Source organism: Pongo pygmaeus, chromosome 21 (genome assembly GCF_028885625.2).
Source record: "Pongo pygmaeus isolate AG05252 chromosome 21, NHGRI_mPonPyg2-v2.0_pri, whole genome shotgun sequence".
Taxonomy (NCBI): Eukaryota; Metazoa; Chordata; class Mammalia; order Primates; family Hominidae; genus Pongo; species Pongo pygmaeus.
Window position 1 is genome coordinate 42,261,451 of NC_072394.2, and position 16,991 is coordinate 42,278,441.

At 39.1% G+C, this 16,991-nt stretch overlaps 1 long non-coding RNA gene across 2 annotated transcripts in view; it reads right to left on the reverse strand.

Moving 5' to 3' along the window:
• Positions 1-16,991, reverse strand: part of LOC134738914 (uncharacterized) — a 75,940-nt gene that overhangs the window by 2,997 nt on the left and 55,952 nt on the right. For both annotated transcript variants that reach the window (XR_010125195.1, XR_010125194.1), the window contains exons 2-5: positions 16,461-16,497; positions 15,658-15,729; positions 14,742-14,853; positions 13,199-13,321 (exon numbers count right to left, since the gene is read on the reverse strand). This is a non-coding gene — a long non-coding RNA (uncharacterized LOC134738914). The remainder of the gene's footprint in view (positions 1-13,198; positions 13,322-14,741; positions 14,854-15,657; positions 15,730-16,460; positions 16,498-16,991) is intronic.

The window sequence follows — 16,991 nt, forward strand, 5'->3', positions numbered from 1 at the left end:
CTGGCTTTGAAGAAGCAAGCATCCATGTTGGGAAGGCCTACCTAGCAAGGAAATGAAGGCAGCCTACAGCCAAGGAGAAACTGAGGCTCTCAGCCCCACAGCCATTAAAGAATTGAGTTTCACCATCAACTCCATGAGGCTAGAAGCAGATCCTTCACAGTGCAGCCTTCAGATGAGACCTCAACCCTGGCTGACAGTTTCCGTTATACTTTGAGACACCCTGAACCAGACAGCCCATCTAAACTGTGCCCTCATTGCTGACCCACAGAAATTACAAGATAATAAAGGCATGTTGTGTTAGTCCATCATATTTGTGGTAATTTGGTACACAGTGATGGATAATACAGGAAGGTTCAGCAGACAAAGCCTTTTTGGAAGAATTCAAATGGATTGAAAAGTATAACTAAGGAAAGCAAGAGAGTGAGGTGACATTTGAGGCTGGGGAAGTGTGTGAGCAATGGCTTTATGGAATGTTCACAAAAGAGTTCCAGGCAGACCTGGAGATGTAGACAGGAAGCTAACTGGGGAGGCCTTAAAGCAAAAAGAAGAAAAAAAAATACCAAGCCAGAAGAAAGAAAAATGGTGACAATGTAGAGAAATTGTGATAGTGAGGGGATACCTCCGTGAACATTGAGAATGAGATAAGATGGAGATGCTTCATTCATACCAGATGGCCTTTACCTTTGTATAGATGCAGGTTCTCAGGTTATCTGCTGAAAGCAAGAGAGGAAGAGGGCTTCTTAGTGTAACAATACTATTGATGACAATAAGTCACCATTTTACATCTCATTTAGGCCTCACAGCCTCCTTATGAGAGGTTTTATTTCCATCTACACTTTGTAGATAAAGATTAAAACATTCAGGGAGATTAAGTTACTTGCTGATTGTCATCCAGTTCAGTAGTGGCAGAATTTGGAAACAAACTCAGATCCTAGAGCCATGGTGTCATACTGAGGTTCTGGAACATTTTTCTGCAGATGCTGTGGGGAACGTGCTCTTTGCCAGTGTTGTTTTACTGCTCTGTGTCAAGAGTGCTTTGGGGACAGTGATAGAAAACATGATGGGTTTAGACTCAGAAGGAGGAAGTGGTAGAAAACATGATGGATTTAGATTTAGGAGGAGAAAGTGATACAAAACATAATGAGTTTAGCCTCAGGAGGAGGAAGTCTAGCAGGAGACAGAAACAGGCAGAAGAGAGGCTTTTTTATTGAGAAGATATGAAGTAATCTAGTGTATCAAGGTAAATATTTCAGGAGGTGGAAGACAACCAGTGTGTGAAGGTTGTAGCTACTGGAGCATCTGCACACAGGAAAACACGAGCTTCCCAGAGACTTCAGAACAGAAAGCCTAGCTGAGCTGTGAGAGAAGATGGAAGATGAAGGACTGGCTCCAGTTATAAAGTAGATCATAGAGTAAGATGGTGAATGGAGATATGTAGGTAAGGGATACAGGAAACCTGTCCACTTCATTCCAATAAACATTGATATAAATGTTCATAGATTAATTGAATCTTTCACTGTGATTCCTGGACAAGGCAGTGCCATCTCTGAAATAAAAGCCTCTGTTTTCTGTTTCCATCTTTATGAGTCAAGCAGTTGTTATCATGTTTTTAGAAAACTAATGTAGCCTTCAAATTCATAGTTACTCCCGCCTATTCAATGAAAACAACAATCATATGTGAAAATGATACGATGGCATGATGGTTCAGGATGGACTGTGTTGGCATGGGAGTTTACCAAGGAGGATGCAAGCATTTTCTAACTTTCAGAAAAAGAGTGATGATGTGCTCACATTTTTGGCATAATACTGGGGTATTGAGAACTAGCCCTCATGCGATACTGAGAAAACCACTAAGAAGGCAGCCATGACGTTTCTTTCATATTTTTTTCTCAATGCCTAGCTCTGTGTTTGGTGCCTAATAGGCGACTTATAAAAGCATATTGACAGAATGAATGAGTGGGGCATGATTTTGTGTGTTCCTTTGCTCAGTCCCTTTGCAGTCTATTTTAGATAAACATACATTCTAGTGAGTACCAGGAATTAGCACATATGCAGTTCAGAGACTGAGGGTCTGAGAAGTCCACACTCCTCTCCCAGCTTTCCTCTCCACTTACAGAGGAAACTAACCTCCTCTCCTCCCCACACCTCACAGAAGAGGGAGGCCAGCTCTAATGGCCTTGGCCCCAGTTTGCTTGTATAATTAATGTGGGATTTTTCCTCCTCTAGTAAAAAATGACCTTGTCAAACAAGAGATGACAAAATCTTGGTTACTGAGCAATTGTGGACTCCCTGCTGGGATGGCATCCTGGGCCTTGCAAAGAGAAATCTAATAAAATTGGTGTCAGGGGCTCCCTGGGTGCCAGGTCCCCTGCTGCCTGACCCCACGATCTCAATTTATTAGCCAAACCCAAGAAAGCAGACAAACCTCACTGGCTCCAGACAGGAGACTTCCAAGTGGGAGCTAATGTGGGGGCTGGGGCTAGGCTTCAGCAAAAATGACAAGGGAAATGACAGGAGGTGCCAGCCGACCAGGGAGCCTGGGGAAGCCTTATTCAGAGCATCATGCTGCCTTGACAGGGCCGGTTTCAACTTGGTAGAGGAATGTGTTAGAAAGGCCCATTGGGAAAGGAAGTGTTTTTTCTCTCTTTGCACTGTTATTTGCAGGGCCACGGACAGCATGTCTTGCATTAGCCATGTTCGTGGGAGTCAGCAGGCGTCAGTAGAGGAATAGCCAAAGAAAAACATTTGCATGTGCAGTTTTCATTTTGTAAATTGAGCACTACTACAAGTGCAAGAGAGTTTTAAGTGTACAGTCACTATTTACCCTTCCATACAACCAAAACTCCCTGTGATAGGAAACACTGATTTGCATTGTACACTAACTGCACTCCTTATTAACTAAATGATCTTGGGAAAATTTCTTAGCTTCTTCACCTATAAAATGAGATAACAGTACTATTCTCATAAGGTGAGGATTCCAATATGAGAAAAACGATAGCGCGTCACTATACCAGCAAAAATCAGCTAGAAGAAAAAAAGTGTATTTCAAATAGAAATGAGAACTCTAAAATGTCTAGGAATTGTCTTAACAAATAATATATAAAGCCTATGGGGGAAAGTGTCAAAACTCTAATAAAGGATATAAAAAACCATCTGATAATTTTAAAGATATTCCATGCTTATGAATGAGATGTCTTAATATTTAAAGTTACCAATTATCTTCAAAGTAAACTAAGAACTTAATGCAGTGACAACCCAAATTTCAGACAGATTTAAAAACATCTAGAGACTAGAAAAATGCACACAAATGTATATGATATAAAAATATAAAAGCCCACAAATAGGTCAATTTTGGAAAAGAAGAAGAAAAAAGAGCAATGTACTGCACTAAATGTTAAGATATATTACAAAGTCATAGAAGTGAAAACAGTGGTTAAAGCCGGAGGAAGCCAAGATGGCCGAATAGGAAAAGCTCCGGTCTACAGCTCCCAACGTGAGCGACACAGAAGACGGGTGATTTCTGCATTTCCATCTGAGCTTTGAAGAGAGCAGTGGTTCTCCCAGCATGTAGCTGGAGATCTGAGAACGGGCAGACTGCCTCCTCAAGTGGGTCCCTGACTCCTGACCCCTGAGCAGCTTAACTGGGAGGCACCCCCCAGCAGGGGCAGACTGACACCTCACACGGCCGGGTACTCCAACAGACCTGCAGCTGAGGGTGTCTGTTAGAAGGAAAACTAATAGAAAGGACATCCACACCAAAAACCCATCTGTACATCACCATCATCAAAGACCAAAAGTAGATAAAACCACAAAGATGGGGAAAAAACAGAGCAGAAAAACTGGAAACTCTAAAAAGCAGAGCGCCTCTCCTCCTCCAAAGGAACATAGTTCCTCACCAGCAACGGAACAAAGCTGGACAGAGAATGACTTTGACGAGCTGAGAGAAGAAGGCTTCAGACGATCAAATTACTCCGAGCTATGGGAGGATATTCAAACCAAAGGCAAAGAAGTTGAAAACTTTGAAAAAAATTTAGAAGAATGTATAACTAGAATAACCAATACAGAGAAGTGCTTAAAGGAGCTGATGGAGCTGAAAACCAAGGCTCGAGAACTACGTGAAGAATGCAGAAGTCTCAGGAGCCGATGCGATCAAATGGAAGAAAGGGTATCAGCAATGGAAGAGGAAATGAATGAAATGAAGCGAGAAGGGAAGTTTAGAGAAAAAAGAATAAAAAGAAATGAGCAAAGCCTCCGAGAAATATGGGACTATGTGAAAAGACCAAATCTATGTCTGATTGGTGTACCTCAAAGTGATGGGGAGAATGGAACCAAGTTGGAGAACACTCTGCAGGATATTATCCAGGAGAACTTCCCCAATCTAGCAAGGCAGGCTAACATTCAGATTCAGGAAATACAGAGAACGCCACAAAGATACTCCTCGAGAAGAGCAACTCCAAGACACATAATTGTCAGATCCACCAAAGTTGAAATGAAGGAAAAAATGTTAAGAGCAGCCAGAGAGAAAGGTCGGGTTACCCTCAAAGGGAAGCCCATCAGGCTAACAGCGGATCTCTCGGCAGAAACTCTACAAGCCAGAAGAGAGTGGGGGCCAATATTCAACATTCTTAAAGCAAAGAATTTTCAACCCAGAATTTCATATCCAGCCAAACTAACCTTCATAAGTGAAGGAGAAATAAAATACTTTACAGACAAGCAAATGCTGAGAGATTTTGTCACCACCAGGCCTGCCATAAAAGAGCTCCTGAAGGAAGCGCTAAACATGGAAAGGAGCAACCGGTACCAGCTGCTGCAAAATCATGCCAAAATGTAAAGACCATCGAGACTAGGAAGAAACTGCATCAACTAACGAGCAAAATAACCAGCTAACACCATAATGACAGGATCAAATTCACACATAACAATATTAACTTTAAATGTAAATGGACTAAATGCTCCAATTAAAAGACACAGACTGGCAAATTGGATAAAGAGTCAAAACCCATGAGTGTGCTGTATTCAGGAAACCCATCTCACGTGCAGAGACACACATAAGCTGAAAATAAAAGGATGGAGGAAGATCTACCAAGCAAATGGAAAGCAAAAAAAGGCAGGGGTTGCAATCCTAGTCTCTGATAAAACAGACTTTAAACCAACAAAGATCAAAAGAGACAAAGAAGGCCATTACATAATAGTAAAGGGATCAATTCAACAAGAATAGCTAACTATCCTAAATATATATGCACCCAATACAGGAGCACCCAGATTCATAAAGCAAGTCCTGAGTGACCTACAAAGAGACTTAGACTCCCACACATTAATAATGGGAGACTTTAACACCCCACTGTCAACATTAGACAGATGAACGAGACAGAAAGTCAACAAGGATACCCAGGAATTGAACTCAGCTCTGCACCAAGCGGACCTAATAGACATCTACAGAACTCTCCAACCCAAATCAACAGCATATACATTTTTTTCAGCACCACACCACACCTATTCCAAAATTGACCACATACTTGGAAGTAAAGCTCTCCTCAGCAAATGTAAAAGAACGGAAATTATAACAAACTATCTCTCAGATCACAGTGCAATCAAGCTAGAACTCAGGATTAAGAATCTCACTCAAAACTGCTCAACTACGTGGAAACTGAACAACCTGCTCCTGAATGACTACTGGGGACATAACGAAATGAAGGCAGAAATAAAGATGTTCTTTGAAATCAACGAGAACCAAGACACAACATACCAGAATCTCTGGGATGCATTCAAAGCAGTGTGTAGAGGGAAATTTATAGCACTAAATGCCCACAAGAGAAAGCAGGAAAGATCCAAAATTGACACCCTAACATCACAATTAAAAGAACTAGAAAAGCAAGAGCAAACACATTCAAAAGCCAGCAGAAGGCAAGAAATAACTAAAATCAGAGCAGAACTGAAGGAAATAGAGACACAAAAAACCCTTCAAAAAATTAATGAATCCAGGAGCTGGTTTTTTGAAAGGATCAACAAAATTGGTAGACCGCTAGCAAGACTAATAAAGAAGAAAAGAGAGAAGAATCAAATAGATGTAATAAAAAATGATAAAGGAGATATCACCACAGATCCCACAGAAATACAAACTACCATCAGAGAATACTACAAACACCTCTACACAAATAAACTAGAAAATCTAGAAGAAATGGATAAATTCCTGGACACATACACTCTCCCAAGACTAAACCAGGAAGAAGTTGAATCACTGAATAGACCAATAACAGGATCTGAAATTGTGGCGATATTCAATAGCTTACCAACCAAAAAGAGTCCAGGACCAGATGGATTCACAGCCGAATTCTACCAGAGGTACAAGGAGGAACTGGTACCATTCCTTCTGAAACTATTCCAATCAGTAGAAAAAGAGGGAATCCTCCATAACTCATTTTATGAGGCCAGCATCATCCTGATACCAAAGCCTGGCAGAGACACAACCAAAACAGAGAATTTTAGACCAATATCCTTGATGAACATTGATGCAAAAATCCTCAATAAAATACTGGCAAACTGAATCCAGCAGCACATCAAAAAGCTTATCCACCATGATCAAGTGGGCTTCATCCCTGGGATGCAAGGCTGGTTCAATATACGCAAATCAATAAATGTAATCCAGCATATAAACAGAACCAAAGACAAAAACTACATGATTATCTCAATAGATGCAGAAAAAGTCTTTGACAAAATTCAACAACCCTTCATGCTAAAAACTCTCAATAAGTTAGGTATTGATGGGACGTATCTCAAAATAATAAGAGCTATCTATGACAACCCACAGCCAATATCATACTGAATGGGCAAAAACTGGAAGCATTCCCTTTGAAAACTGGCACAAGACAGGGAAGCCCTCTCTCACCACTCCTATTCAACATTGATGGAAGTTCTGGCCAGGGCAATGAGGCAGGAGAAGGAAATAATGGGTATTCAATTAGGAAAAGAGGAAGTCAAATTGTCCCTGTTTACAGATGACATGATTGTATATCTAGAAAACCCCATCGTCTCAGCCCAAAATCTCCTTAAGCTGATAAGCAACTTCAGCAAAGTCTCAGGATACAAAATCAATGTACAAGAATCACAGGCATTCTTATACACCAATAACAGACAAACAGAGAGCCAAATCATGAGTGAACTCCCATTCACAATTGCTTCAAAGAGAATAAAATACCTAGGAATCCAACTTACAAGGGATGTGAAGGACCTCTTCAAGGAGAACTACAAACCACTGCTCAACGAAATAAAAGAGGATACAAACAAATGGACGAACATTCCATGCTCATGGGTAGGAAGAATCAATATCATGAAAATGGCCATCCTTCCCAAGGTAATTTACAGATTCAATGCCATCCCCATCAAGCTACCAATGACTTTCTTCACAGAATTGGAAAAAACTACTTTAAAGTTCATATGGAACCAAAAAAGAGCCTGCATCACCAAGTCAATCCTAATCCAAAAGAACAAAGCTGGAGGCATCACACTACCTGACTTCAAACTATACTACAAGGCTACAGTAACCAAAACAGCATGGTACTGGTACCAAAACAGAGATATAGATCAATGGAACAGAACAGAGCCCTCAGAAATAATGCCACATATCTACAACTATCTGATCTTTGACAAACCTGAGAAAAACAAGCAATGGGGAAAGGATTCCCTATTTAATAAATGGTGCTGGGAAAACTGGCTAGCCATATGTAGAAAGCTGAAACTGGATCCCTTCCTTACACCTTATACAAAAATCAATTCAAGATGGATTAAAGACGTAAACGTTACACCTAAAACCATAAAAACCCTAGAAGAAAACCTAGGCATTACCATTCAGGACATAGGCATGGGCAAGGACTTCATGTCTAAAACAACAAAAGCAATGGCAACAAAAGCCACAATTGACAAATGGGATCTAATTAAACTAAAGAGCTTCTGCACAGCAAAAGAAACTACCATCAGAGTGAACAGGCAACCTACAAAATGGGAGAACATTTTCGCAACCTACTCATCTGACAAAGGACAAATATCTAGAATCTACAATGAACTCCAACAAATTTACAAGAAAAAAACAAACAACCCCATCAAAAAGTGGGTGAAAGACATGAACAGACACTTCTCAAAAGAAGACATTTATGCAGCCAAAAAACCCATGAAAAAATGTTCACCATCACTGGCCATCAGAGAAATGCAAATCAAAACCACAATGAGATACCATCTCACATCAGTTAGAATGGCGATCCTTAAAAAGTCAGGAAACAACGGGTGCTGGAGAGGATGTGGAGAAATAGGAACACTTTTATACTGTTGGTGGGACTGTAAACTAGTTCAACCATTGTGTAAGTCAGTGTGGTGATTCCTCAGGGATCTAGAACTAGAAATACCGTTGGACCCAGCCATCCCATTACTGGGTATATACCCAAAGGACTGTAAATCATTCTGCTGTAAAGACACATGCACACGTATGTTTATTGTGGCATTATTCACAATAGCAAAGACTTGGAACCAACCCAAATGTCCAACAATGATAGACTGGATTAAGAAAATGTAGCACATATACACCATGGAATACTATGCAGCCATAAAAAATGATGAGTTCATGTCCTTTGTAGGGACATGGATGAAATTGGAAATCATCATTCTCAGTAAACTATCACAAGAACAAAAAACCAAACACCGCATATTCTCACTCATAGATGGGAATTGAACAATGAGAACACATGGAAACAGGAAAGGGAACATCACACTCTGGGGACTGTCGTGTGGTGGGGGGAGGGGGGAGGGATAGCACTGGGAGATATACCTAATGCTAGATGACGAGTTAGTGGGTGCAGCGCACCAGCATGGCACATGTATACATATGTAACTTACCTGCACATTGCGCACATGTACCCTAAAACCTAAAGTATAATAATAATAAATAAATAAATAAATAAATAAATAAATAAAAAAGAAGTGAAAACAGTACGGCAGTGGCTCCCAAAATGAATAAACACATCACTGGAACAGAAAAGAACGTTCTCAGGGAATTATATGCATACCTGAGCAGGTGAGAGATATATATATATGTGTGTGTGTATATATGTATGTATGTATATATATGTATATATATATGTATGTATATATGTATATATGTACGTATATATGTATATATGTATGTATATATGTATATATGTATGTGTATATATGTATATATGTATGTATATAGATGTGTATATATATGTATGTATATATATGTGTGTATATATATAAAAGATGACAACAAAAATAAGTGGATTACATTTTATCTGTAACTTTTAACTGATGGTGCTGAAAAATTTGTCATACTACATGGATGACTATGGAAATCCTTTTACTACAAATAAAAGGACGTCCAGATGGATTAAAGTCCAAAGTGTAAAAAGTGAAACTTGAAGGTTAAACAAAGAAAATATTATTATGACTAGGATTGTGGAAGGATTTCTTAAAAAAGTCTCAAATATCACAAATCATATGTTGTCAAAATTAAGAATCCCTGATCATAAATCCATGGACATGGTTAATAAACAGTTGACAGATTGGCAGAAATTACTTGCAAGTTATTTGCAAATTTTAAAATTAGCAAAGGATGAATATCTATAATGTATAAGAAACACCCAAAAGTCATAGAAATAGAATAAAGGGAAAATGTATGAGTAGGCAATACACAGAAGAGGTAGTCCTAATGACCAATAAATAAATAAAAAGATACTGAAACTCATTAGTAAACAGAAATATGAGTGGAAAAATGCAATATTACTTTATGCCATCAAATTGGCAAAAGCTAAAATAATTGTATAACGTTGGGAGGAATATGGGGAAACAATAATCTTTTATTTTTATTAACTGTTGTTAAGAGAACAGGCTGATGCAACCAGAAATACTTAGTCTAATGATGTTTGGGCATACCTTATGATGCTGCAATCTCACTCTTGTTTGTACAGTATATTTGAGAGAACATCCAGCCCCAATTTCATAAGGGAACACATAGAGGATGTTCATCGCCATGGTGTTTGAACTAGGGATTGTCAAATATGACCAATGGGCCAAATATGTCCACAGGCATGTATTTGTGCACTGTCTATGGCTGCTTTTATGGTATAACAGCAGCAAAATCCTTAAAACCAAGACTTTAGAGCCCCCAAAGCCAAATATATTTACTGTCTCACTCTTTATAAAAAATGTTTGCTGACCCCTGGTTTAAAGTATCAGGGAACATTAGACAACCTAGATGTTCCATTGCAAGGGAAAAGCTAAGGGAACTATAATGGACACACAGTATGGAATATCATGTTACTGTTATAAGACATTAACTACGTGAGACGTATGCTCACAAATGCAGGAAGATCCGAATGTAAGAAAGAAAGAAACAGAACCAGTATACATGAATATACTTTTACAGAATTAAAAATACCTACATAACAACAACACTATACAGTTTGCAAAAATATACAAAATATTAAGGTATCATATCAAAGACATTATGGTTGATAAAATGAGGAGAGGGGACGCATGAATAAAACACACCATGAGAGAGTCTTTGTACGAGTTTCACAATAGAAGTATGCTATGAAATCAGAAGTGTGATTCACTCATGCCTCTATGCCTGAGATTCAAAAAATAAATGAAATGTGGAACGTGCTGAGTACAATGCTCAGTACACTGTGAATTTTCAAAAAGCATGCATTACCATCATCATCATTATCATCATCATTATCACCTTATTAGTAATGTTTTGAAAGTGAAATCCTAACCATGGAGCTAAAATCAAGAAAGAAGAACATGCTTAAGACAATCTTGTTGCATCAGTGAGCCTAGGATAATTGATCGACTGTCACCCTCTTTAGAAAAACTCTTTAGGGGTCAAAAGAGTTTTATGACTCCTTTTATGACTGAAATCTATGAATTGATAGAGAGGGTCAACTGTTTCCTGTCAGAGTCACTATTTGCACTCGCTAATATTTCTGGTTCTTTGCCTTCCAGATTGGCTCTTTGTCCTGGTCTTCCTTTTAGTTGGCCACAGACTTGTGACTAGTTCTGACTGAGGAGCTGTTAGTGTAAGTGCTGTGTGACCCTTGTGGACCAGGGTATCAGTTGCTCTTTCTAGACCCTCCAGAACTCTCTATCCTGCTGGCACTGTGGCTAGCTGTGTCTGCAGTGGTGGTGTCTCTTTAGTCCCTAGAGGACCACAATGCCTAGAGCTAATGCAGTCCAACAATGGATGTGTTGATTGAAACCACTGAGATTTGGGGGATTGGTTGTTACCCAGCATAGCCTAGCCTATACCCTGACTGACACACCTTCCAAATTTTCAAAGACCTGGAAACTTAGAATTGGAAAGACCCTCAAATGCCATGCAATCAAAACCCCAACATGGGCAGCGGGAGTGAATGTTTAGAAAGAGAGGCTCAGCCCTAGTGATAAAGAGCCCACATCCTCCTCAAAAGCTCCTGTCCTTTTTCACTCACCTCTTATCATTATTGAGATTCTTCTGTTTGGAGCCAAATTTCACCTCCTGGCCACTTTCACTCATTTGTATTAGTTCTGCCTTCATCCCTCTTTCACACAATAATTCTTCAGATAGGGGAGTATGGTAGTCAGAAGAATGGTTCCCTAAAAGATGTCCATATCTTAATTCTTGGAGCCTATGGATTTGTTACCTCACATGGCAAAAGGGACTTTGCAGATGTGATTACATTACGGGTCTTGAGATAGAAGATTATCCTGCATTGTTTGAGCAGGCTCAGTGTAATCACAAGGGTTCCTATAAGAGGGATGCAGTAGGGATCGTGTGAGAGTAGGAGATGAGGCAGTGGAAACAGGTTGGAGAGATGCCCCTGCTGGAAGAAACCTTGAGCCAAGGAACCCAGGCTTTCTCTAGAAGCTGAAAAGAATAGATTCTCTGTACCCCCTCTGTACCAGCACTGATTTTAGCCCTGGAAGACCCACTTCATACTTCTCCACAAACTGTAGGATATACATTTGTGTTGTTTTAAGCCACTAAGCTTGTGGTAATTCGTTACAAGAGAAAAAGAAAATGAATACAGTGAGATTGCCATGTTTCTTTGAATTTTCAGTTTCCAGAAGAGTTGCCTTTTGCTACACCTGGTTTCTTTTTTAGTCTGGTCCTCTGATATTTTAAAAACTGGTTTCATCAATCCAGTTTGTAAAAAAAATGGGATTTCTAGAACTTTGTTTTTATTCTAATTGTGACTTAAGAAAGGAAATTGTAGCAAAATTAGCACTGCCTAGAACAGTCACCAAAGCAATACAGACTCTCTAAGCAGTTCATTGAACTTGGTACCTACCCAGACTCTAAATAAATATTTTTCATAGTTGATATTGCTGCCATTTAGACAGATCTCCCCAGTTCCATAGTCCACAGTTGTTCAGTTATTTAGGGGGAATTAAGTGTGGATTTTATTGATTCCTTCAGATTACCAAGTAAGAGTTAGTTAATTCATGAGTCATGTATTTGGTCAAAACTAACAGCATTAATAGTCTGTATTGGAGCTATTAATGAGAATTCAAGAGTTCGACAAAACTTTGTCAGATTTGAGAAACAGAAGAACCTGCCTTTTTAGGGCAAAACCATATTAATAGCATTTTTAAAATAGATTTGTATGTTCCAGGGTCCTTATCGAATAAAGCACCTATTGCCTTATCCAAATCTCAAAACAGTCATATGAAGAAGGGAGTATTATTATTGCCATTTTTAAAACTACAAAATGTTTTTAAGGGTTGCTTAAGCAATTCACCCAGTTTTCACAGCTAGCAAATGAGGGAGCTGGGCTGAAACCAGGCAGTCTGACTGTGCAGCTGGTGCCTTAAAACCATGCTACAGAATCACTCATAACGTTATATCTGTATGGTCCTTACTGGCCTGTGGCTTGGATGTATCTTAATCCAGGTCCAGAGGTTGCCTGGAGTATGTGGACACTGTCCTTGGAAATGAAATGACTTGTCAGCTCATTTTTGATGGATCACATTTCTTAGAATAAGCACAAAATATTTTCCATTTGCTAAGTGATTTTATCATGCCTCTCTGGGCTGGACTTTGGAGGGGAGAGAGGAAACAGGTTTCATGGTTAAAGCCTGAGACATACCTCTCAGGCAGTCATGGGTGAGGGGTTAGTAATGGGTGACTTTGGCCCCTCTTCATGCTCACCTGGCACAGGAAGCTCTGGGTGGTTTGGCTCCAGCTCTTGAAAACAAGCTCCTTGTTTGCCCTCCTGAGTTGATGGTCTGGTGGAGAATTTGTCTGAAGGAATTTGTTCCAGGAAAGGTCCAGCTGCATTTGACAGGAAAGGGAGAAAAGAGAGAATGAGGCATAAATCTCTGGCCTTCTGCCTCTTGCTTGGGAATCTGTCCTTTCCAGCCTGTAAGTATGGAAATGAGTAACTGGTGAGTCTCAAAGCTTTGAATGAATGTCATACCCCTGGGCAGACAGGTGGGCCCCCTGAGGAAAGAAATGTCCCTTTTCATAGAAAACATCTATATCCAATATTAAAAAGCTTACATTAGCCATTGGCACATGAAAAAAACATTCAGCATCGCTAGTCACTAAGGCAATGCAAATCAAAACCACAGTGAGATACCCCTTCACACCCACAAGGATGGCTATAATAAAAAAGACAGACAAACAAGTGCTGCTGAGAATGTAGAGAAACTGGAACCTTCATACATGGCTGATGGGAATATAAAATGGTGCAGCTATTTTGGAAAAGAGTCTGGCAGTTCCATAAAATGTTAAACATGGGTTAACCACATAACTCAGCAATTTCACTCTTAGGCGGCGTATACCCAAGAGAAGTCAAAGGTCGAGTGTAGCCTCTTGGGATATCTCAGCCATCTTGATAATCAGTGTCCCCAATTTTCTCTCCCCCTCATTTATTTAATGTTGTATGATTCCATTTTTAAGCTGCTGATAAAGGCATACCCAAGTCTGGGTAATTTATAAAGAAAAAGAGGTTTAATGGACTCACAGTTCCATGTGGCTGTGGAGGCCTCACAATCATGGAAGAAGGCAAAAGGCATGTCTTACATGGCGGGAGACAAGAGAGAAAATGAGGGCTAAGCCAAAGGGGATATCCCTTATAAAACCATCATATCTCATGAGACTTACTCACTACCAAGAGAACAGTGTGGGGGACAAAGCCCCCATGATTCAGTTATCTCTCACTGGGTCCCTCCTACCACATGTGGGAATTATGGAAGCTACAATTCAAGATGAGATTTGGGTGGGGACACAGCCAAACCATATCACATGCCCTATTCACTAACGATAAAAGTCTGTCCAAGATGAACTACCAGCTGCCCACCTCTCAACCCCTTCCACTCAGCCTGCTTCACCCAGTTATTCTGTCTGCCTGGCCCTGGAACACTTTTGGGTTTGAGATGGACTCAAATTAGGGAGAAGCATTTTGTGGGACATCACAAAGGGAAAATGGGACACTAACTAAAGCCAATACCCCTGTCATTGGCAGCTATCAGAAATGAGGTGTGGGCCTCAAGGCAGAGTCAAAGTCATGGAATTAGAATAGTGGATGAGAGGTTGGGACCTAGATTTCAGCAAACAATAATGAAGGGCAAAAGGAAAACAAACTTCTCCAACATAAAAGAGAGGAGTCAAGCCCTGTGGGCCTGATCAACAGCTGGTCCTTGGTGAAAAAAGACATGAGTTTTAAAAACAGCAGAATATGAAGCTTCACCTTAGATCCTGGGACTTGATCCTTGGAACTTCCGAAGGTTTTTGGATCCTTGGAAACCCTTAGGAAAAGCAGCAACTCTCTTTGAAGGGTTTTCTCTGTTGGCAATTATTACCTTAAAGTAGAATGTTTACAGTCAGCCAGAAGCCAGTTCCAAGCAATCCATCAGACATGTCTACATGGGTCTGAACTTTACTCATAAGCAAGGCTAAAATTCTGTCCTATGGGACTGTTGGGTCCCATGTTCACCAACTTGAAAGTATCAGCGAAGGGATGACAGGTGTCATGTAATTCTGCATCCTGATGTTTCCGGCTGATAGAATAATTTCTAGTTTCATTTCTTCAAGCTTTTTTTTTTTTTTCGATCTCTTCTCAAATCCAAAGGTAACTTGTATTCTACAATTCTTATTTCTCTTTCCTGACTGCATAAATGTATTTCTAAGATTTACCACACACATTACTTACTTATGTGTAATAGGTAAATGTTTTAAATGTATTTGTCTGACAGATTTGAACATGCCGCCTCTGTGTTTTCTATTTACAATGTATTTTCTTTGTTCACTCCATACCCCATCCTATTTCTTGTTTTCTCTTCAGATGATCCAGCTTATTTTATGTTTTCATTTTTGCTTTTCTTTGTTGGGAAGTTATATATTGCCTACTATTTTAGTAGTTATCATTAAAGTTTTTTTATGTGCATAATCATCTCAACAACGTCTTAAATTAAGCAACCTGTCTCTTTCTTAGCTTCCAAAAAACCTTAAAATTCTTTAACTTGGTTTTACTCACTTTCCATTTTCATGCTACAGCTTCTAGTATCTTATTTACCCTATGATCTGCTGTCCACCAAATAAGGCATTGTTATTATTACAATTATTACATTTTAAAGCAATTTTAAAAGATTTGCCATTGCGTTTACCAATTTCTTTTTAACATTGTTTCATAATACTTCTTCCTTGTTAGATCAATTTCCATTTTTCTGAAGCCTGTTCTGGTGAAAGAAAGAAACCATTAGTGATTTGTGCTAAACATACCCATCGTCTTCCATAATTGCCTCAGCAATTCTGCAGAATATGAATTATTATCCCCATTTTACAAATTAGAAAAGAAAGGCACAGAGACGAAAATGACATGCTCAAACAAATCACAATACTGATGTATTTCAGATGCAGCCAGATATTTTGATAAAATACATCTTCGAGTGGCGAAAGAAGCAACTTGCTTAGAGTTAAATAGAAATATAATGGGTTCATCAAGAAACAATTGGGAGATTGCAGAGTACTTGTAGACAGGCCAAAGTGCTTAAGCTCAAGTGATTTGTGCAAAAGAAAAATCCATTATTCTGAAAAAATTGCTTTAACAGAGAATTTTCAAAGCGTAAGAGTTGTTAGATTCAGTTCTTAATTTGGAGCAAGAAAACGGGAAGGAATGGTGAAGGAAGGTAACGTTATCACAATGACTAACTTGACTTTATTTTCCCAAAATATCTAAATCTTACAGTTTAAGAGGAAATGCTTTGGGGAGAGATAATCTTTAAAATTTGTTCACTGCATTGGTTTTTAAATTTTCAAAAACATATCTGAATTAAAGGATGGATAAGACACATTACATCAAAATTCACTCAGGGCTGATATATGATGACTGGTGATGTTTCTAAGGATAACATTATGAAATTAGTTAAGAACAGGAAAGAGACTTTAATAATTCATTATCGGTCATTACCTTTGGTAGTGTTTGTTATTGTTTGTAACTTGAAGACCTATAGGAATAATAATAATAATAGTAATGATAATTAAATTTTTTAAAAATAATTCAATTCTAAGCAGATCACAGACAAGCAACACTATTAGACAGGCAGCACTCAAGATAATTCACTCAGTCTGTTGATGGATTCCATACTTCTCATAAGCGTAAGATTCATTTTCACAATTAAAGCTAGATCATTAAAATTGCAGCCTGTTGGCAGTAACACTTTTTGCAACTCAAATTCTCTTTAGAACAAAACTTGTAGTCATTAGAATGGTGACAATGTGCTGAAAACACCCACTTTGGCCTTCCCTGGGCATTCTGTTCTTCCTGGCTTGCACTTCAACAAGTTGACAGCCTTATTTTATAGGCAACTTTAGTAGATTGTCAACTCTGGCTACCACCTATCCTCAGGTGGGATGGAGCAGAAATTTTATTCCCTTAAAAAAACCATATCTTGCCTAATTCAAGGGACTGTTGTGTTGAGGATTCAGGGTGCAGGCACCT